Genomic DNA, 24,003 nt, shown 5'->3' on the forward strand with positions numbered 1-24,003 from the left:
AACTCGGCGCTATTTATTTACACCTACACCATAAACAGTAGAACATGTGTTAAGTGGATGACAAAAGCTGCTTTCTCCATAGTCCTGTGGAAAAGGTTATTCAGAATCGAGGCAACTTTAATTTACAATCACAAAATAAACGAAATACAGTATATAAACCAAGAACTAACTGCGGACGTCTAAACTGTTTATACAAGCACACGCTGAAGATAAAAACGCTCTTACTTTCAAAATGACTGCGCAATAACCATCTTGTCGAATACAAGAAACTGTATTCCAGACTTAGCTGTTACGCAATACTGCAAGAAACGCAAATTACTTAACACCTGTTAAAAGCTACCATTACAGATAGACCAGGACAAAACTAAGTCTATTAGTCTCTGTGTAATGACGTTGCCAAGGCCAAAGCAGTACTGGATGTTGGAGGCACCTTACTGCGCAAATTGTGTTCAGCTGCAACATTGAATTCAACTGGATGTCACATTCACTGAGCAGAGAATATCGCTGTGGTAACAACTGCGTTTATCGATTTCTTTGAACACGAAAAAGAATAACAACTGTGAAACACACAGTATCTTCAGTTGTTTCCATGTGGCTCACGAGTCTGTTTCTCACTACATGTGTTTTCACATATCACTGCCTCGTTGTCCCCAGATAGCCACAAAATGTCACACGCTTGCACAGTAGTCCCTTGTTCCAGTGTTTTTTAGGATTACCGCACACTACAATACTAGAATTTCGACTCTCTTATCCGATTCTGTATACAATTTTATGTGAACGTTGACACTTGAAATATTTGGTGGGGCAAACAAAAGTGGCCTGGACGAGTGGCTACGATTACACGTGAATTTGTTGCATCATTAACGGAGGAGAAAAGATCAACAGTTACTTCCAATAGAATGGAGCAACTGCCTATACAGCCGACCGAACCTCGGAGCACATTTACACAATCTTCACGCCTGACAGTTGTTAGCAGAGGTCAGTCTGATCGTGGGCCTAGCTGGCCGCCAGGTCACCTGATACATAGCCGGCCGAAGTGGCCGTGCGGTTAAAGGCGCTTCAGTCTGGAACCGCAGGACCGCTACGGTCGCGGGTTCGAATCCTGCCTCGGGCATGGATGTTTGTGATGTCCTTAGGTTAGTTAGGTTTAACTAGTTCTAAGTTCTAGGGGACTAATGACCTCAGCAGTTGAGTCCCATAGTGCTCAGAGCCATTTGAACCATTTTTTTGAACCTGATACATAAGAATGCGATTATTTTGTGTGGGGAGCACTCAAGTCTGAGGTGTATCGCAACAACCCTCATTGTCTTCCAGAACGGCAGCAGAACATTTCGGATGAGATTCCAGCAATCCAGCTTCGATGTGCCTTCAGCAGCTTGACGACCAGGGCCAAAAGTGCCAAGAGATGAATGGTGGTCACTTTCAACATACCCTATGGCCAAGTTAGTACTCTATTTCCATTCCTCTGCGGTATTTCTTTGTATCCTGGAACTCGGGTCACTTTTATTTACCCCACCCTGTACATGGAGGGAAGTGTGACTGCAGCGTATTCCTATGATAAAAAATCTTCTCAGGTGATCAGCAGAGTGCTGGTGCTGTCTTGTCGGAACGTTTCAATCTGTGCCGTACCCATCATCTTCAGGCGAAGATGTGTGAACAAAACGCATTGAAAAGTTGCGACAAGACTGCGCCACCACTCGGCTGATCACCCGAGAAAATTCTATTACTGAGGTAAGTCTCACTCACGCCGTCTGGTTTGTCATAATATAAATTCCTTTGCTTCCAAATGAGAGTTATATGACAAAACAAAAGACAGCGGTTTAGGTCACACTGGTTAGCTGAAAATTTTTGTTCTATGGTAAGCACAGAGTAGTCATTTCGTGTATAACATTTCGAGAGCTGACTGTAAGCACAATGCAATACACGTAAGCGGAGTTGTTTTAACATACAGGGTATTTCCGTAAGAGCGTGCAAAAATGTAACAGGACACAGGGAATGCCCCACTGAACAATTTGACACAGGGAACCTAGGGTTGGAGAAGCCAGCTTAAGGAGTATAAAGTCAAAGCTATAGCGTCCGAGACGTTAATGTTTATGGGACTACGCACCGGCTTGAACGGAAACTCCTTATCCGACATGCCACGCCAACAAACGGAAGTAAATTTATCTACCGCTTTGTTTAGAATTACTGTTGTCCAGCTTATTGACAACTACCATTCGTACATTTAAACACGAACTGTTCTGTTTATTTCCATGTACATTCTTTATTTCCTGCAAGTAAAGGAGGAGGACGAGCCTGAAGTCATGATGCTTTCTGCTTGATACAGGGACCATTTCAATCATCATCATTGAGTCGGCAGATCATGTTTGAAGTGATCGCTGTATCAAGCAGAAACCTACAGGTACCATTCTTTGAATGCTGGCCCCTATTTTGACCGGAACCGAGGTTGGAACCTTCCTACACGTCGGTCAGAGGTCCTGAAGATGACGTAATATATCGCCGAAACTGGTAGCCCAATAAAACAACAGTTTGGAAATTAGACAGCTGAAAGGTGTTTGATTTGACATTCCAATCGTTTAGTCTTTATCCCTCAGAAAATTTCATTTTACCTCTCAGAGCGTAATTTCGCACAGGTTGGGAACCACTGACGTCTTGTGAAACAGCCTGTGGTTACAGGAACTGCAGTTTTCGTTCGAGCGCGCAGCAGGCAGCGAGCAGCGAGCAGACGGAAGAGAACGCCCACGGAGCCGCCCGGCGACTTCACGCTTTCTACTTCGCAGGCGCCGAGTCATCCGCCGACGTGGACGCCGCAGTTCTTAGCACCGCAGTGTCAACAGCTGACACACTCTGCTGCTGGCTCCCGCAGCATCTTCCATTAATAGGTCCTATACAGAGCTTGCTTGCACTCCGCACTGACGTTACAGCTTCTGGTACTGGCAGGAACGGCGTGGCCAAAATGGTTACAGTAGCGCCGAAGCGAGTGGGCTATTTGAGAGCACTCAACACTGTCTAGTTTACGCCGTGGTCGCAGGCATCCCGTGCCACTCTGCGTCATATCTTAAGCTTACTTCAGAATCAGCCGCCCAGTCCCACGTTCTCCGATCGTCGTCGTGTCGCATCAGCAGAAAACAACACTTAAAAAGCCTGTTTCTGATGTCCTCATTCACACGAGGGCATTCCAGACAATTAGTATGACGAGCACAAACGAAGGGGCCTAGTAACGTCATTCGTCTGCCATGTACAGAAACGTTAATGTTCGGACACTGTGAAATTTTTACTTTGTAACATCATAACTTTATTCTTAACAAAACAAAACTAAAAATAATTAACTATTACGGTAGACATCGAGTAAATAACAGTGTGAACTTTTTTCACACAACTTGTAACAGTTGTTAAATGATACTATTTAAAAACAACACTGTTCGATTTTCTTTTTAATATTCTGACAGTTGGCAGCACTTATTTTGATCGTTCACTCCAAGACGCAGTGATGAGTCGAAACATTATGACCACCTGTTAAGCAACATGTTTGTCCGTCTCTGGAACGAAATAAATCACTTATTCTTCAGATCAGTGAATCGATAGTTTGTTGGTAGGTTTGTGGAGGTACGTGGCATTGCATGCCTACGCACAGGCCCTGTAATTCGTGTAAATAATGGGCCGCCGTTTTGCCTATGCGATGATGGCGCCCGATAGCGACCCAGATAGGATCTAGAGGATTAAAATCAGGCAAATTTGTTCGGCGATATATCAACGTGAGTTCAGTACAATGCTCCTACAACCACTGTAGCACGTTTCAGGCTCCTTGACACGGTCAATATACTGCTGAAAAATGACACTGCCGTCGGGGAAGGCGACATCAAGCGTGAAGGGATGCAGGTGATTCGCAGCTGTCAGCGTGTTTTTCATTACTACCACAGGTCCCATGCAGGCGCAGGATAATGTCTTCCAGAGCACAATACTGCTCCCATCAGCCTGCGTCCACGGCACGCTGTGCGTTTCGAGCCGCCGTTCACCTCGACGGCGGTGTTTGTGGAGACGACCATTGACGTAGTGTAGCAAAAATGTGATTCACCCCAAGAGTCGTCACGTTTCCATTGATCGACGGTCAAATCTCGGTGGTCTCGTGTCCACTGCAATCGTAATTCAGGATGTCGTTGGGTCAACAAGTCAACATGTAGGTGTGATCTGCTGCGAAGCTCCATATTCAACAACGTACGATGAACGGTGTGCTCCAAAGCACTTGTGTGTGCACCAGATGGTTCAAATGGCTCTAAGCACCATGGGACTTAGACTGAGGTCATCAGTCCCCTAGACTTAGAACTACTTAAACCTAACTAACCTAAGGACATCACACATATCCATGCCCGAGGCAGGATTCGAGCCTGCGGCCGTATCAGCAGCGTGATTCCCGACTGAAGCGCCTAGAACCGCTCGGCTACAGCCGCCGGCGCGTGCACCACATTTCGGCTCTTTCGGCAGAGCTGCCACAGGTCACCATCTACCTTACTTTACAGAGCGGACAAGCCTCCGAACCCCATGTTCCGTCAAGAGTCGTAGACGTCCAACCTTTTAGCGCCTAGTGGTAGTTTCTCTGACCTACCTCCGTCCGTAGATTCCCACGACAGTAGTACGTGAACATTCGACCAGCTTCCTCATTTTCGAGATTTTCGTTCAAAGCCTTTGCGTAATAATAATCTGCCCTTTGTCAGAGTAGCATATCTCAGTGGATGTCCCCATTTGCAGCCCGTATTGGCGCTACGGTGATCCTCCGTCCATGTCTGCTCCGCTTACATACTTTTGCTACCACGTCCCATGGCCGCAATGCAACCAGGCGCCATCCAATGTCGCGGTGGGCAGAGGCCGTAATGTTTTGGCTGATCAGTGTATATACTCTTAGCTAGAAGCTAGTGTGTGTGTGCGTGTACAAGGGCGTTCGACTGTCCAGATGGTAAAGAGCCACGCAAAACTAGTATCAGTTGTGATATATAACCTGTGATTTTTCATAACGCGAAAGGTAAATCACATATACAAATTGGTGCATGTTCAACATAAGTAATATCACTGTGGCAAATATCACCAGGCGATTCAAAAATGAGGATCGTACAAACTCTATACCTCAAAAAGGCCAATCAATCAAAGAATTGGATGCACGTGGCAATAGGAGTCTAATACGAAAATAAAGAAGGATCTTACATTGAGTGCAACCAAATTAGCAAGTGAGCTTCTAAACTAAACTGTAAAGAAGGTAAATACGCAAACGATTTGCATAGTATTGAAAGATAATGACTAGAATGGAAGAGTGGCTATGAAGAAACCGTATGAGAATAAACAGAATCGAGAGAAGAGATTGGACTCAGCTAAAGAGTTTATTACGTAGGAAGAAACAAGGTGGAACGACATTTTTACCGACGAAATTAAATCCAGATTCTAACCGAGCGAATTAGTGTACACAGACAGTATGACGGACAGATATGTCTATCTGAACACATTAAAAAAACAATTTACGCAAAAGTGCTGAAAAATGGGGATATCAAACACGTTCAGGTTTTACCAGGACAAAGACCCGAAACATACGGCTCGCACTGTGCAGGAATGTTTGTTGTATAAATGCTGAAAAGTCTCACAACCACCATTTCAATCACCAGACCTAAAACCTACAGAGAATGTGTGAGGAGAACTAGAGTGAGGTATTAGAAAAACGCCAATATCTTCAAGCAAGCTCTGAAGCGTTGGATGGTCTATGTATTGACGATTTTTAAAAAAATATTAGGACTATGCCGCAGGGTTTCAAAGAGGTGATACAAGAGAATGGCTACCCGACAAGGTATTAAAAAAAAACATTTTTCACGAAAATTTCTCTTGAAATAATTATTTCTGAGAAGTGACCAAATACTGAAGTGCCTTGGATAAAGGACCGAGTTTTATTTAATTGGTATTATTAAAGAACTTTTGAAACTTGCATTAATAAAGTTTATGGTATTATTTACAAAGCATACAACTAAATATAATACCTGGTTATGTTTTTTTGGTTACTTTTGTTACGAACAACGTTATGGTGCTACAAGGTAAAAATTACGTAGTGCTGGAATATTAACATTCGTCACTGTATCCCATATGAAGGCGACTTCGGTAATACAACATTGTGCAATGCTTAACGAGGAAAGGATTTTCACATGAAGCGTCACTGCCAATTAACATAGGTCGATGAAACTTGGGCCATACGCAGAAAGAACTGCTAGGGTATAGTACAGAACGTAAGTGAGTGAAATACGCAATGAGACGAAGAGAAGTGACTCTTTTACTCAAAGACAATAATTACATCGACGTCACCGCGATTCGTGACGGTCCCCTGGACATTAAAAACGGCGAAACATGATTTCTTAATAGGCTGAATGGTTACCAAGGACGGCAATGGATGCTCTGCAACGCTCTCGCGTGCTGGCCACAATGTTGGTAAGGACTTCTTGTGGTGGGGCGTTTCATTCCTGCTGGATGGTCGTTGGTACATGTGGACGTGCTGCAATGTATCTTCCCAACGCACCCCACACGTGCTCAATGATACTGAAGTCGGGGAAACAGGCAGGACAGTCCATTCACCGAATATCCTCTCGTTCCAAGACCTCCTCCACCTTTGTTACTCGATGCGGTGTCGCATTGTCATCCATAAAAATGAAGTCTGAGTCGAATGCACACCGGGGAAGACGTACGTGGGAAAGAAGTACAGTGTGACAATAACGATGACCACCCAACGATCGTGTTCGACAACGGTGGATGTAGCCTAGGCTCCAATGGCGAGAGGTGGGAACACGCAATGCATCCAAGAACATTAACGAAGAGGATACTTTCTGTGGTCCTGATACTATTATATGCGGAGGCCTAATGTTCCATGGGCGTATTGACCTCCAAGTCTTGGAACATGGTACACTTACCGGTTACCTTATTGTGATACTGTACTTCCTCCCCATGCGTGTCTTTTCAGGGGTGCGTTCGGTCATGACTTCTTTTTTATTGACAAGTCGCGACCGCATTGAACAGCAAGAGTAGGAGCTCTTGGAACGAGAAGACACTCTTATGTCCACACTTGCGCCAGGAGGTTTGGGCGACTACGGCCGTTCACTACTGTAAGAAAATGAAACACCTACAGCCGTCATTTATTGTGTAACTACCAGTTTCGGCGCTTCAATGCACCATCTTCAGGCCTCAGTTGATGCTGAAGGGGTTATCACGATCCATATATACGATGCATCAGTGGCCAACAACTGGTTTACGCAGACTACTGTAACAGTTGAGCTGACAGTTGATGGTTGGAGAGAAGACACCACAGTTCCAGGTAATCTGCGTAAACCAGTTGTTGGCCACTGAGTCATCGTGTATATGGATCGTCATAACCCTTTGAGCATCAAGTAATGCCTGAAGGTGGTGCACTGAAGCGCCGAAACTGGAGATACACAATAAATGACAACGTAAGGACGGCTGTAGGGGTTTCATTTCCGAGGAGATATCCGGCGAATGGACTGGTCTGCCTGTTCCCCCGACTTAAATACCATCCAACACGTGTGGAATGCGTCGAGAAGACGTACTGCAGAGCGTCCAGAAGCACCAATGAATACGCAGCTCTAGTAGAAGAATGAAACGCCCTACCACAAGAACTCTTTACCAAACTTTAGCCAGTATGGGAACACCTTGCAGAGCATGCACTGCTGCCCGTGACGATCATACACCCTATTAAGAACCATGGCCCGTCTTTTATAATGTCCAGTGGACCATCATGAATCAAAGTAATTACTATCTTTGAATGAAAGTGTCATTTGTGTTCGTCTCATTGCATATTCCTTTCACTTACCTTCTGTACTATAGTGTACCAGTTGCTTCTGTGTATGGCCCAAGTTTCATCGAGCTATGTTACTTGGCGCTGACACGTCACTCTAAAGTACGTAAGTTTTGCACAGCAGTGTATTTCGAAGAATTGCATCGTTCATACGTGGCAATTAGCATCCAAACTAATTACTATGCAGCGTCATACAGAAAAAGAATGATACAATCAACTTATGAAGTACGCACGTTTTGTAAAAGGAAAAATAAAAATGTTGTTACGATCTTCAAGCCGAAGACTACCTGCGCAAGTCTCTTCATCTTTTCATAAGTACTGTAACCTAATCCATTTGAACGTCTTTGTCTTCCTCTACAATTTTTTCTCCCACGTTTGTCTCCAGTACCAAACTGACGAGTCACTGTTGCCTCCGTATGTGACATCACAAGATCCCCTCTTTCAGTCAGGTTGTTCCATAAACTACTTCCTTTCTCACTTCGGTTCAGTACCATTTCGCTAGATACTAGCTCTACCAAACTGCAACGTTCCTCTATAGTACCACGTTTAAAAAGCTTCTTCTCTCTTCCTATCTGAACTATTTATCGTCGACGTTTCACTTCAGTACAGTAGTATATACCAGGCAAATACCTTCCTTCAGAAAATGCTTCCCAATAATTAAACTTGTATTCAAAGTTAAGATATTTCTTTTTTCTCACAAATACTGTTTAGCTATTGCCAATCTGCATTTTATATCCTCTCTACGTCACCTATCAGTTGTTTTCCTTCCAATCATCATTTACCATGTTTCGGCACTAACAAACACAAGTAAATAGGGACATGAAATGCAGAAAAAATTTTAGAGGACACTTTAATTCAATTAGAATAAGTGAACCAGCCAAAAAGTAGATTAATAATTAAGAATCACGCATCCACGTGTAAATATCTGTTACTGCCATCACATAGTCGTGGTGCGTTGCTTTTTCGTGCAAACTTTACCGGTTTCACTGTCAGTCTCGGTAGTTGTTGTCAGTTCGGGTGCCTGTGAACAGACAGCAGGCCCTCAGCTACACGAGAAAGATATCTGGTCTTTGCTAGCACATGACGTGTCGTCAAAAAGATGAGCCAATGGTGTTTCGTTAAACACGTATAATCGGATATACAATGAAGATGCAAGCAACCAGGTGATCTATAGTGTCTTGCACTTGGCGTTTCAGTAGTGGACATGTTAATATTGCACAAAACAGAGAGAAAAGTTTCTTTATTTAATTTGGGCGAATAGCAGAAAACACACGGCAAACTTCCACAGTAAAGTTTCAGCAAGGGGTGTGCTCAAAAATGACTTTCCCAGCTGCTCCTTCCGTGCAAAATCCATCTGTTTCTCAAACATTAACACAAGACGATAGCGCAAATGCAGTGGTCATCTAAGTGCTTGTAAACATTTACCGTATGAAGTTCACTGTAAAGTCAGAAAATTGCGTGTAAATATCACTTCAGGACAAACTGGTTTATTTATACTACTCATTACCCCAGTTCTTCTCAATAACCTGAAAGAACTGTATTTTCTGCCAATATTCGTGGTGTGTTAGCATGATCTGTTACAAGCTACTGTGTTTTCTGTATGACTCACGCAAATATTTCGACCACCAGACGTGCCACTTCTATAATGAACTGACTCGATGCTTTGTACATCAAAAGACAAAAATAAATAAATAAATAACAATCTGCGACTGTGTGAAGGTTAATTTAGTTGTATTATTGAAGATATTAACATATCAGGACATCCAGCACACTTATATTTCTGGAAAATAGAATACAGCTTTACAGCAATAATTTGTGGTCGTATTTATTTTAACATATTATCACAAGCGTACAGTGCTGTTTTCAATAGCTGACACCGTGAAGCACGCAAGAAAGTTGGATCTTTTAGGAGGATGTAGGTAGTGGAGTATGTACAAATATTTCCCAGTAATTTGATGTAGTACTGCCGTGCTCGCTAAACATTGATCGTTAAACTGTAACCTGGAGCCAAATGACATCCCAACTGGTTACCATTCCACCTACTTCGTCCATATTTCAGTTGTTTACACAAGTCCCTACACTCACCGCACTGCTACATATTCTGAAGAGTTATAGAATTCGCGGTTCGATTCTGTGTTTAGTCAGTACTGTTTACAGTCACTTACTATGGGAGATATTAGTTTAAAGAGAAGATCGAAAATAAATTAAAAAAATTATTACAAACACGAAGGCTGAGCGTTATGAGTGCACGGTGCTTAAAATTTAAAACCCTTAGTGCGACAAGGCTAGGCGTTGCGAGTTCACAGTGCTTCAAATTTAAAACCCTTAGTGCGACTAAGATTCCTTTATTTTACTTATCAGTTATACATGTACATATATATTATGCAGGTCTCTTAGCCATAATGCGAACACTAGCAAATTGCAGCAAAGTATGATCTTTTTACGACGTTCGACGGGTTCTTCTTTTATGTCGTGGTTCCTTCTTCTTTGTCTCGTACGCGATTTTGTAATTTATTCTGCTTCTGCCAGTTACCTGGAACATAAAGAGAAGAAAACGATTTAAAATATGTTAACCAATACAAATACTGCAATATTGATAAAGAGATTTATAATAACAGTTCAGTAAAGTCCAGCAGCACTCTAAAGGACTGTTCCCTTACGTGAGTCACGGAAAAGGTTAAATTTACATGCCCAGTTGGTTCAAATGGCTCTGATCACTATGGGACTTAACATCTGAGGTCATCAGTCCCTTTGAACCACTTAAACCTAACTAACCTAAGGACATCACACAGATCCATGGCCGAGGCAGGTTTCGAACCTGCTCACTTGGGATATAAGATTCACACTGTTATCTCCATCTCTTGTCCCAGCAGCTGTACTATCTAATGTGAGATATTCAATCGTGCTAAACTGGCACCCACGAAATGCCTACCTGCCACTACATCAATTACATTACTTCTCGTAATTTTCAAATGAAGTGCCTTAAGTAATATTAACTGTCACGGATTCGAGAAAGTCGAAAAATTTCGATGTCTATTAAAGCCTGATTTTGGACAATAAGGACGTATAATACATGAATTCTGAAACCAGTTTGTTTATTAATTGAGGAATCGTGCAATAACTCAGGCAGTTGATAATGAGAATGCACAAAAACAAAAATGCCCTTAACCCAGCGACTGCCTCTTGTCGCAGCACTAAGTACTACAAACTGTTTATCAGGAAACTGAGACGACTCCAACAGTAAATGCAAAAAGCAAGACAAGTATTCTCGTATAAAAGTGGGAAGTGGATACAATAAATCACATGAGGGCACCGGAGGGACATTGATGCTGAGAGAGAGAGAGAGAGAGAGAGAGAGAGAGACTGAAAATAAATGAAGGAGAGTGTGGAAGAAAAAAAGACAATGAAATTTTATTAAAACTTCTACTTGTGCTTTGATACTACAGGATTTGGTGAGCAGGTGTGATTTCGTACGGAATTCATTATTTTTTAACAGGAAAGTGAAGTTATAATTCAACATCTTGTGGAAATTGCTCTCATGAAACATGGCGCAGTGGTTCGTTTGTACTAGAATGAGGGAGAACCGACTGTGGCATTCGCTTAAAGCAATGTAGTGCATCCAAACAATACGTAAATAGGGTGATCTGTTTAATATTTCAACCATAACTCCCAGAGTCCAGCGTCGCAACGACCGCGTCAGTTAGGTCAGTCCTGGAAATACAGCGAAAATGGAAACTAGTCTGTTGCAACACGACATGAATCACCATTTACGGGGTCATAAACGAACTGAGTTATCCACAATAAATCGTCCTCTATGTGCTTTAGATAGTATCTGAAAATTTACGTGTCAAACCACTATCATGTGAAACACAGCACGGTCCGTTCGTCCATAAAACGCAGAAGGCAGTAGATACTGGCGCCCAGGTTTCCTGCCGTATTCCTTGATTTCCGGAAAGCGTTCTATAAAGTCCCACACTACAATCTACTGAACAAAACACAAATTTAGGGCATATCAATCACCATTGTGTTCTCACAAACAGAACGCAGCATGTCATTCTCAATAGAGAGAAATCTTCAGACGTAACGGTAACTTCAGCCCACCCTAAGGAAATGTTACTGGTCACAATATATATTAATTAGTGATCTGTCCTAGCTTCACACAGATAGCACTCCGGATGACTTTTCCAGTGAAGCGGTAATTTTGTTTACGAGCCAGCCATAATGTTGTTTATAGGTCACATGATTAAAACGCAGAGCACAATGTTGGGTAACTGAATATCATCCATTTAAGCTAAAAGATTTAAGCAGTCCACGCCAGAAGAGTTTTCAGGAGGCATGGCTGTTTTGTGTTCCATATGTAATCGACATTTGGAGAGACTTCTTGTGACAATGATGGGACCTCTGCACCACCTGGTCTGCCCGACTGCAACGCCAATTCAGCGCGAGCTATGATTTTCTGTGAAACCTTTTCCTGCCTTTCCATTCACACGTCTTAAACATTAACCCCGTACCAAAAAATCTGGGCTTATCAGCTTAATATGTGACACGTCCTGTATCATTCTTCATTTAGGGTGTCGGCGGTAACCTGCGCCGGCGTCCCAGTCGAGGTATAGGTACAGGTACAGCTTCGCGGCAGTCGGGTTATCTTATGCGATTTCAAGGAGTTCTACCATTCACCGCTAGATGGCAATGCCGTCATTTTCACAGTGGCGAGATACTTTAATTCATCATGGTTCAACTAATTTGCACAAAATGTTTATAAATTACACACACGAACTTTCCTCGTGAATCAGTGAATCAGTCTGTTAGTATGTAAGTCAAAACTGTACCAAAATCCCTACAATATTTCCTGAAATTGATCTCCACACACAGACAGAAAGTGTGACAGAGCACTTTATATACACTGAAGCGCCCAAGAAACTGGTATAGAAATGCGTATTCAAACTCATAAGTAAACAGGCAGAATACAGCGCTGCGGTCAGCAACGTGTATATACTACAACACGTGTCTGGCGCAGCTGGTAGATCGTCGGTGCACGAGGTATGGGATACAGCTTCTCCGAGGTAGCGGCAAAGTAGGGATTTTCCGGTACAACCATTTCACGAGTGTACCGTGAATATCAGAAATATCGTGAAACATCAAATCTCCGACATCGCTGCGGCTGGAAAAAGAACTGCAAGAACGGGATATGGGCCTCCAGAGCCGAAGGCCCACTCGTGTACACTTGATCACTGCACGACACAAAGCTATACGTCTCACCTGGGCCCGTCAACACAGATATTGGATTATTAATAATTGGAAACATTTTGCATGGTCGGACGAGTCTCGTTTCAAATTGTATCGAATGGATAAAAGTGTACGGGTATGGAGACGACCTCATGGACCCTGGCCGCGCGGAGTTGCTGTGTGGTCTGGGGCACCATGTCACGGATTGCGCGGCCCCTCCCGCTGGAGGTTCGAGTCCTCCTTCTTAGCTTAAGTTTATTTAAGTTAGGTTAAGTAGTGTGTATGTGTAGGGACCGATGACCTCAGTAGCTTCGTCCCTTAAAAATTCACACACATTTGAACATGGACACTGCATGTCACCAGGGGACTGTTCAAGCTGGTGGAGGCTCTGTAATAGTGTGGGATGTATGCAGCTGGAGTGATATGGGACCCCTGATACGTCTAGACACTGACAGGTGACTCCTACATATCATCCTGTTTGATCACCTCTTTCCACTCATGTCCATTGTGGATTGCGACGGACTTGAGCAATTCAAGCAGGATAATGTGGCTCCAAACCTCCAGAATCGCTACAGAGTGGCTCCAGGAGCACTCTTCCGAGTTTAAACACTTCCACTGGCCACCAAACTCCCCAGACATGAAAATTATAGAGCATATCTGGGATGCCTTGCAACGAGCTGTTCAGAAGAGATCTCCATCCCCTTGTACTATTACGGATTTACGGACAGCTCTGCAGGATTCAAGGTGTCAGTTCCCACAAGCAGTACTTCAGACATTAGTCGAGACCAGGCCACGTCATGTTGCGACACTTCTGCGTGCTCGTGGTGGCCCTACACGATATTAGTAGGCAGGTGTACCAGTTCCTTTGCCTCTTCAGTGTATGCGTAGATAGATAACCTACCACATAATGTGGTAGGTTCATGAGGCTTTTGCGTGTGATGCTCCTGCACACCCCACAAAGCTAGGAAATCGTGGCGAAATTCAGTAAGACCTGCAGATGATAGACACTTGTTGCTCTGTCTTACGTATCTCGCGGAGAAGCCATGAACGTAAAAGTAAAGAGATTCGAGCTCACACGAATTATTACAAGCACACGTCAAAGCACCTTTCTAAAAACAGTAAGACACTGAGATCAGACGTCAACACTCGTTACAGCACGGTAACACTGAGCTTTCAGTTACTCTGACCTACTGCTAACGGTACCTACATGGCAACACAGCCAAGAGGCGGGCGAATCACAGCCCGCATCCCCTGCTGGCGGCTGCCGTGACCTTGAGGACTCTATTTTCGTGCCGGCCACTACAGCAGAGTCAACTAATACATCGCTGTTTCTTACATATATCTTGTGGAGAGACCATGAAGGTAAAAGTACAGACAGTCGAGCTCGCACAGATCATTAACAGCAATCGTTCTACCCTTGTACTATTCGATGACTGGAAGAAGAAGGGGGGGGGGGGGGGGGAGAGAATTAACGTGGTAGCCAAAGTCGTCTTAAGTGACATATCAAATGGTTCCTTTAGGAGTATAGACGTAGATGTATGTTGTTGTTGTGGTCTTCAGTCCTGAGACTGGTTTGATGCAGCTCTCCATGCTACTCTATCCTGTGCAAGCTTCTTCATTTCTTCATCTCCCAGTACTTACTGCAACCTACATCCTTCTGAATCTGCTTAGTGTATTCATCTCTTGGTCTCCCTCTACGATTTCTACCCTCCACGCTGCCCTCCAATGCTAAATTTGTGATCCCTTGATGCCACAAAACATGTCCTACCAACCGATCCCTTCTTCTAGTCAAGTTGTGCCACAAACTCCTCTTCTCCCCAATTCTGTTCAATACCTCCTCATTAGTTATGTGATCTATCCATCTAATCTTCAGCATTCTTCTGTAGCACCACATTTCGAAAGCTTCTATTCTCTTCTTGTCCAAACTATTTATCGGCCATGTTTCACTTCCGTACATGGCTACACTCCATACAAATACTTTCAGAAACGACTTCCTGACACTTAAATCTATACTTGATGTTAACAAATTTCTCTTCTTCTGGTACTAAAATAAGCCCGCCACCCCAGCCCCCTGGGGGTGGGGCGAGAGGCAACTTTAAAATTTCAAATGGGACCCCCCAAGTTTTTACTGCAGAATCAGATTCTACATAGAAAAACTACGTACATTTTGCCTTAAACATTTGTTTTGATTCTTGGTAGTTGGCACTGTAATTCAAGAAAATCCATTTTCTCATTTTTGCGTGGAAAAGGGTTACGGATAAATAAAAAATACTTATTTACTTCGTAAATTTTGATTCGCTAAAACGAAAACTCTCCATCTCTCCCCATAGGTTGGGGTTTGAGAGAGAGGAATTAAGAGTTTTACAAATGTTAACCGAAATATTAATTTTTTTTAATTTTTTGGGTCAACATTTGTAAAACCTATGGAGAAGAGAGAGAGAGAGAGAGAGAGAGAGAGAGAGAGAGAGAGAGAGAGAGAGAGAGAGTGTTTTAGTTTTAGCGAATCAAAATTTACGAAGTAAATAAGTATTTTTCATTCATCCGTAACAATTTCCCACGCAAAAATGAGAACATTGATTTTCTTGTATTACAGCGGCAACTACCAAGAATCAAAACAAATGTTTAAGACATAATGTACTTAGTTTTTTATGTAGAATCCGATTCTGCAAAAAAAATATAAAAAAATGGGGGTTCCCATTTGAAATTTTAAAGTTGCCTCCAGCCCTACCCCCAAGTCCTACCCCCCAGTGGGCTGGGGTGGCGGGCTAATTTTAGCACCAGCAGATGTACCCCTGGAAAATAATCAACTTTTGATTCTACCCATTTTTTCGTGTGAAGCTTATTTTTCGAGTTATTCTGGTTTGTCAACTTAAAATTTACACCCTGCACATAAATAACTCGTCTAAACGTCTGGACGAGTGAGTTTGCGAGTACCAAAATATGCCATATACATGGCCGTATCTTTTGCCTGGACTGACTAAGCAGCTTAAATGTTTTACACCACCAAGGGAGCGTAGACCTTGGTACCTGAAATAAATTTCAACTTGATACCTCTACCCGTTCCTGAGAAAAAGGAGTCTGAACAGTCAGACGGACAACAAAGTGACCCTGTAAGGGTTCCTGTTTCTACTGATCTGAGGTATGGAACCCTAAAAATAAGACCAATACAGGACGACCTTGGCCATCCTAAACCAATGGACATCGTGGTCTAATAAAGTCAAAGACGTAGGAATTGTCCTAGGTCCCACCAGGTTAGCCGAGAGCGCTAATGCGCTGCTTCCTGGACTCGGGTAGGCGCGCCGGCCCCGGATCGAACCCGCCCGGCAGATTACCGTCGTCCGTCGGTGTGCCGGACAGCCTGGATGGCGTTTTTAGGCGGTTTTCCACATCCCGCTAGGTGAATACCGGGCTGGTCCCCACGTTCCGCCTCAGTTACACGACTCGCAGACATCTGAACACGCTCGCACTATTCCATTAATTACACTCGACGCAGACAGCAGGGGTACACTGATTCCGTCCCGGGGGGTACGGGGTGGCGGCAGGAACGGCATCCGGCCACCCCTTTCCACTAACCTTGCCAAATCAGTTCCTAACAATGCCGACCCTGCGTCAGCGCGGGACATGGGACCAGTGAAAGAAAGAAAGAAAGAAAGGAAGACGTAGGAACTGTCCAAGATAAAGGGATTTCATGTAACGCACATTATAGAACGAATGCAAAATACGACCAGGATGATCTAGAGCGCTGATACATTTATTCAGCAATAAGGACTCGAACCATACCACAAAGCCAAAGCGTTACAGAGCTACAGTACAACTAACGATCCTATACGGAGTGACACCAACCTATGCCTCCACATATTAAAAGCTAACAACCCGCTACAGAAAAAATGTCAGAGGTGGTGTCTAGGAGCCAACAGACGGGTGTGAAGCTTTACGAAGAACTAGGAGAGAAATACCTCGTCGAAAAGATTACAGAACACGTAAAATACTTTTCAAAATAGCCAGATGCACGTAGAGACCTTGTATGTCAACAGGAAAACGTAGTAATAGCCATGCACCAGGATGTCACAAATACGAAGTGTCATGAGCAATTAAGAAAGAACCACAGATCAGGGAAGTTAAAATATTTAAATAAACAACTATAAAAAAGACCACGCCAACGTGACGACATTCTTGAATAAATACTTCACGGCGTTGTTGCCGTGTCAGATTTGTTAGTCTCGAGCCCCCGTCGACTTCCTCCGTCGCCACAGCTTACCAATTAGATTTCAATACGCCGTTATGAAGCAGTCGAAATATTGAGACTGGCAAATCTGGCGCGGCAAGAACTCCGTGAAGCATTTATTCAATAAAGAAGATTAGCAAAAACAGGAAAATTCACCCGAGCCAGAGGACAATAGGACCCAATAGTGTGCCCAAAGCTCTTGTGAAAATGATAAATATGGAGGGAAAACCTACCCTGGTCACCGCAGAACAACAAATCGCCAAAGGTGATAAATCTTCAGAAAAAGTTACACAGTCTCCATTTCCATGCACTATTGAGCGCCGCGCACACTGCAGTTCCCACAGACTACGGTGTACTAAGTGTTGCCTACAATCGGTGTGTGTCAAACAAGATCTTGTGCTTATTCGTTAGAGTACGTTTGGCAACCGCACATTTTCCTAGATTTCTGCATGCGCCGCTGATGTTCGGGTCAGCGATGGGAAAAACAGTTCGAAATAGACGGCCCACGTAGCTACTGTCACGCTGAAGGCATGATTTTATTAGGCGAAAAAAAGACGGTTTTAATCCTATGTCTGTTAAGGATTTGTTCAGTTTTCGTTGATGATTCTTCACTGAACGGAAGAAACATTGTGTGCTGATAGAAAATTAACGCGGCATGCTTAAGTTACCGGTCAGAATGCAGACTAATAATCCGGTTGTAATAGTAAGAGATTAGCAGAATGTTCAACTATCACCTATGGGGAAACTGGGCCTCAGTTGCAAGTTGCGGTGGGGCGACCACTGCAAGTGCTAAAAGCTTCGCGTTCGTGGAGAACCTAACGGTGCCCGACGCAAGCCAGTTAGTGGACTTAACACCCGCTGGTACTCTGAATGAACGCTCTGGAGTCTGTGGCTTCTGGAAATGTTGTGTCGGCCATGGATTACCAATGTCCGCGTTCAAGCTAAACAACTGCTACTCTTCTTTGACCAATGTCTCAAATTCTTTGTTGATGTACGACGCCCAAGACGTAGCATTCCACAAGATTAATGCCGTAAAGAATGCGCTCTAATTGTTAGAGAAGTGGGCACAAAGTAAGAGAGAGCACAAATATTAACCCATGTTGTACAGCATTCTTCTACATTTGCATCCACGTGTAGGGTGGTCAGAAATTCCCGTTACAGACTTTTAGGACTTGTAGAGGGGAGTGAGTACATCGCATTTTGAGTAGGAACCCATGTCCGGGAACGTCATCCAACTAGACTACAGAGCGTCAGCGTCATAGGCGCGGGTGTCTGTAAATGTACGTATACACGGGGTGATTTCGTGATGGTGTTACAGACTTTCTAGGACGATGGAGAACGATAAATGTGTTAATTTGAAGTAAGGATCCCTGTACCAGAAACGAACGAGTCGAAAGTTATAAACGAAAACCGTTCTGATATATCTGACAGTTGAATGTATGTACCGGTTCTTGTGTTGCGAAGAGTGTAGGACTGGTAACTTTCAGTGGTGGTAGTGTGGACAGAAACGAGAAAAAATGTCCAATAAACGTTGGATCTAAATTGCATACCTGAGGAGCTATGACCATTCGTTCATCTTCGCTAATGTGAAACACATCTCCTCTACTGAGAAGTGTTCATAGCTGTTAAGGTACGCGCTTTAGAGCCCACGCATTCCAAGACTTTCGAGAATGTTTTAATTTCAAGTCTGAAGTCGGATAACAAACGACAAAGGAAATATTTTTGCGTGAGATATAATTATAAATTAACAATTTTCTGATGTTTTCCCTTTACTTATATTGTGAAACATTTCATAGTGCCAAATTTCATTATTCTACGTTAAGGTAGAACACCCCATTGGTTGTAATGGGTGAGTTTGCGAGTATCCAAGTATGTGACATAAATAGCTGTACCTTTTGACTACACAAACTTAGAAGCTTAACATTTTTACGCCACCGAAAGACTATAAACCGCAGTATGTGACATAAATTTGAACTTGATTCATTTACCTGTTTATGAAAAAGCGGGTTTCAAGAGACAGACGGACGGGCGGGAAGATGGTCGGACAGAAAATAAAAAAAAATTATGTGATATAACCACAAATTCACAATTTTAGGATTCTTTTCCTTTACTTGTACAGTGAAATTTTGCTTCTTGCCAAATTTCATGATTCCAGACGAACAGGAAGTACCCTACATGTTTTGATGAGTGAGTTTACGAGTATCAAAACATGTGACATAAATGGCTATATCTTTTGTTTCCATTGACTTAGAAGCTTCACTCTTTTACATCGCCAAGGGACCGTAGACCTCAATATGTGATAACTTCAACTTGATATGTATACCAGTTCCAGAGAAAGCGGTTCTTGAACTGTCGAACAGACACACAGGCAGATGGACAACAAAGTGTTGCTAAAAGGGTTCCGTTTCTACCCATTGAAGGACAGAACTCTATAAACATTGAGACGTCTCTTCAACCATGAAGGTTTTATATGCTTAGTATCTAATATTTAACATATTAACTCATCTGTAAAGTAATCAGACTATGAAGTTGTTTTATACATGTGTGTCCCTTAATGAAAAGGGGGATGTTTAAGTAATACACTACACGCAATACCAACAACAAAATACACCACACATAATACCAACAAATCTATATAAAACTCGCCACTTTTGAATAATTCCTCGGAGTCAATCAACTCATTCAACTCCCACTTTCCAATAACTGCAATATTTCACACTTCTTTGTCTGTCTTCGCACATGGTGCGTGGATCAGAAAGGAGAGGAGTTAAGAATGACATTTTCGTACACCGTTTCCAACGTGCTATTCACAGCAACACCTACAGTCAGTTTGTGTTGTTATATAAACAAACAGATAATTCAATTACGGGTAAATACGATTGCCGCCAATTAAGACAGTGCAGCAGCGCGCGGTCGGCGCCCTGAATAAACCTGCATTTGAAGAGCCGACTCGTACACAGTGGAACGCGAGCAGCGTTCGCAGCCAGCTAGCAACTGAGCCCTGACCTCCTTTCCGCGAAATTGGCTTCTCTGCCACTACTTTTTTTTTTAACAAAAAGGGCTTTGTCGCGTACGCTGCAGGAATTCTATTACAGGAAATTGCAAGCAACGAACGATGGAAGCAAGCTCCCGCAGGCATTATCCCTAAAATAGAAACTGAACGTAGAGTATACTATTTTCATTATGTGCTCTTCAGCGTAGCGATTCTAGTCCAAGCTTGTGAAACAGTTTATGTAGAATGTGGTTTCTATTAATCCTGAGTGAAGTACCTTCTACGCTATCCTTTTAATAATCTTAAGACTACGTTTCAAAATAATTTTAAAACTGATCTAAAGTACTACGAATCTTTTTTGCTGACCAGTGTTCTCGAATGTAGCGTCTTAATATATATTCTTTTTAATGTGGCGTTTTATGAAAGTGAGTAACTAGTGTCTTTGGTCTCGTAGTGTATGCCTGCGACGCCAGAGACGCCATGAGGCTTATTTGAATCTTCACCGTGTTCTATTTCACGGGAATGATTGTGCCCACGACAGTAAGGTAATACAGAGCAGAAAGAAGGTCAGCAAAGTTAGCTGAAATAAAGGTCTGCAGTAAAATAGATAATATTACGTCCGATGCTGACTTTCTTCCTGTGATAATTTGAATCTGTTGTAATTTTACCAGCTGACTCTGGACTGACGTAATAACTTTTACTTAATCTTCATTTGTCCCTTAAGTAACGAAGTGCAAAGATGCAAAAAGCTATTACGACCGAAGAGTCGCCACTGTTCTGTATGTTAGGGCTAAGGTTAACATATAGTTCGGACTGGCGAATATTAAAGAAGTATTTAATTTTTTTTACTCAACTTCCCTGAAATATTTACTGATTTTTGAGCATGTTCCAGAGCAAACTTTTTAGTGGTATAAATGAAGCTGAAGCCTGTGTGCATTGAAAGGAATCCTAATACAGGGCTATTCAAAAAGAAGGAATAGATTTGAAACATATATTGCTTCCAAACTACAAAAGATAGAAACACAATTACAATCTTCCTGGAAAGCAAAAAGTTCAAATTTTTATGCATTCAATGTGAGCACCGTGCGTTACACGACAAATATCAAAACGGTGGCTCATTTCCTGCCACACACGAAGGAGCTTGTGTCTCGTTATCGAATTCATTGCTTCCACAATGCGGCGTCGCAGACTTTCAAGAGTGTCCGGCATAGGGGGGGATAAAAACGCGGTCTTTTTTGTAGAGAATTTCTCTAAGCACATCCGAGGATTCCTGAATGACACCATTTCAGGACGATGGATTGGAAGAGGAGGTGCAGAACATGAACTTCATCGCTGATGGTCTCCCAGGTCTCCAAATGCCACACCTTGTGACTTATCTGTGGAGTTACGCTAAAGACCGCGTTTTTATACCCCGTATGCCTGACGCTCTTGAAAGTGTGCGACATCGCATTTTTGAAGCTGTGAATTCGGTAACGAGAGACCAGCAGCTTCGTGTGTGGGAAGAAATGAGCCACCATTTTGATATTTGTCCTGTAACACACGGTGCTCACAATGAGTGCGTAAAAATTTCAACTTTTCTCTCTCCAGGAACGTTCGAATTGTGTTTCTATATTTTGTAGTTCAGAAGCAATATATGTCTGAAATCTGTTCATTCTTTTTGAAGAGGCCCGTATAAATGCTGTCCTTAGCTAACCAGATCCTAACTGCGGGCGGTACAATTTTAGCAGTTTTCATCTCCATGGGCGTAGCGATTTTTACGATTATTTCGTATTCACCAAAGCTGGAATCCCATGTTAGAACTGATCACTTATTCAGGCGATTAGAACTGAGAGAAGAATGACATGTAGAAAACTTGGCAAAATGTTGCTTCAGGGTGACTTTATTACTCGATTGATCCCAAAAGAATTCATCGGTGCAGCTGATAGAGAAATTATGTATCCCCAGGCACCTAAAACTATTCACCGTTTCACTTTCCGTTTCAGATGTTATTTATTTTACAAAAGATCTACCGCTGAATCATTAGCTTGCAAAATAGGTCACAAGTTTTACCTTCCACTCGGCAAACAGCGATGTGGCTCTAAGGACTATGGGACTTAACTGCTGAGGTCATCAGTCCCCTAGAACTTGGAACTACTTGAACCTAACTAACCTAAGGACATCACACACATCCATGCCCGAGGCAAGATTCGAAACTGCGACTGTTGCGTTCGCGCGGTTCCAGACTGAAGCGCCTAGAACCGCTCGGCCACCCAGGCCGGCGCAACAGCGATATGACCACAAAAGTCTCCAAACTGATTGTTTATTATAAAACTCCACCCACATCTCTTTATCACTCTTTCTAACCTTCAATTTGAAAATACGTATGCCAACTCATTTATCCATCTTACTGAAAACTAACGATTGGCATTTAATCGGTTCACAATCGAACATACATTCTGACATGTACAACCACTGTTTGATATAATCGGTAATATGAAAGTCCGAGATGGTCAAATATCACGGTGTACAAGCAATTTGAGCGAGGTCTTTACCGAGCGAGGTGGCGCAGTGGTTAGCACACTGGACTCGCATTCGGGAGGACGACGGTTCAATCCCGTCTCCGGCCATCCAGATTTAGGTTTTCCGTGATTTCCCTAAATCGTTTCAGGCAAATGCCGGGGTGGTTCCTTTGAAAGGGCACGGCCGATTTCCTTCCCAATCCTTCCCTAACCCGAGCTTGCGCTCCGTCTCTAATGACCTCGTTGTCGACGGGACGATAAACACTAACCACCACCACCACCGAGGTCTTAATGTGTAGAAAATGCAACGTTCGTACAGAGGAAAGAGTTCCGCAACCTTTTAATCAAAGTACGAAGGTGACATGCGTCGACACGGAACAACAGGAAGTGCCGAATAATGATCTGTATGATAAAGAAAGAAGAGTAAAAGGCAGACGATAAGACAAGTGACTAAAATAGCAAAATGTGCAAAGAAAGGTGATAAATCACTGTCAGTTACCGTCTACATTTGTCTCTGATCACAACTTTGCGATCTACGAGGGCGTGCTGGAAAGTAACACCTCCGAATTTTTATGTGAAAATTCATAAAGCCTTCCAAATTAAACAAACGTTACTAACATTCTACATTCTTATTCTTCATATCTACATATTTATTTCTGAACATAGTCACTTTGGCGAATAACACATTCCTCCCAACGAGAGACTAGTTTGTTGATAACGTCGCCGTAGAATTTCTGATGATGTTAATAGAATCACAACCTCACCTCTACTTGTACGGCTTCATCATCAGAATGAGGTTCTCGAAGACGAAAATCGGATGGGGCAAGTCGAAACTGTATGGACGATGATCGATGGCAATCAATCGAAGATGTGTAACTGATTGTTGCAGATGTCGCAGCGCACGTGTGTGGTCTGGCATTGTCATATTGAAGGATGAGATACTCTATTACAGCACTCCGTTTCTCACGAACCAACATGGATACGTTAGACATTGCCATGTTACACGTTACAATTCCGAGCCCTCTAGCTGCAGTGCGTTGCAATTTGCGTTACTGAAGTGGGAAAGCCGAGCGAGTAATATGTATAACATGTAATACCCGAACCGATTTTGAGAATAGCATTAAAAAAATTGGAGGGACTACTTTTCAGTACTCCCTCGTACACTGAAAATCAGTGCTTCCAAATGACATATGATCTACACTACTGGCCATTAAAATTGCTACACCACGAA

The 24,003-nt window shown here is 42.9% G+C and overlaps 1 long non-coding RNA gene across 1 annotated transcript in view; it reads right to left on the reverse strand.

Annotated features, from left to right (window-relative positions):
- Nucleotides 1-10,160: 10,160 nt before the first annotated feature.
- The window catches only part of LOC126456802 (uncharacterized), a 271,694-nt gene continuing 257,851 nt past the window's right edge, over nucleotides 10,161-24,003 (reverse strand). Inside the window, exon 3 of the long non-coding RNA XR_007585391.1 lies at nucleotides 10,161-10,364. This is a non-coding gene — a long non-coding RNA (uncharacterized LOC126456802). The remainder of the gene's footprint in view (nucleotides 10,365-24,003) is intronic.

Source organism: Schistocerca serialis, chromosome 2 (assembly GCF_023864345.2).
Source record: "Schistocerca serialis cubense isolate TAMUIC-IGC-003099 chromosome 2, iqSchSeri2.2, whole genome shotgun sequence".
Taxonomy (NCBI): Eukaryota; Metazoa; Arthropoda; class Insecta; order Orthoptera; family Acrididae; genus Schistocerca; species Schistocerca serialis.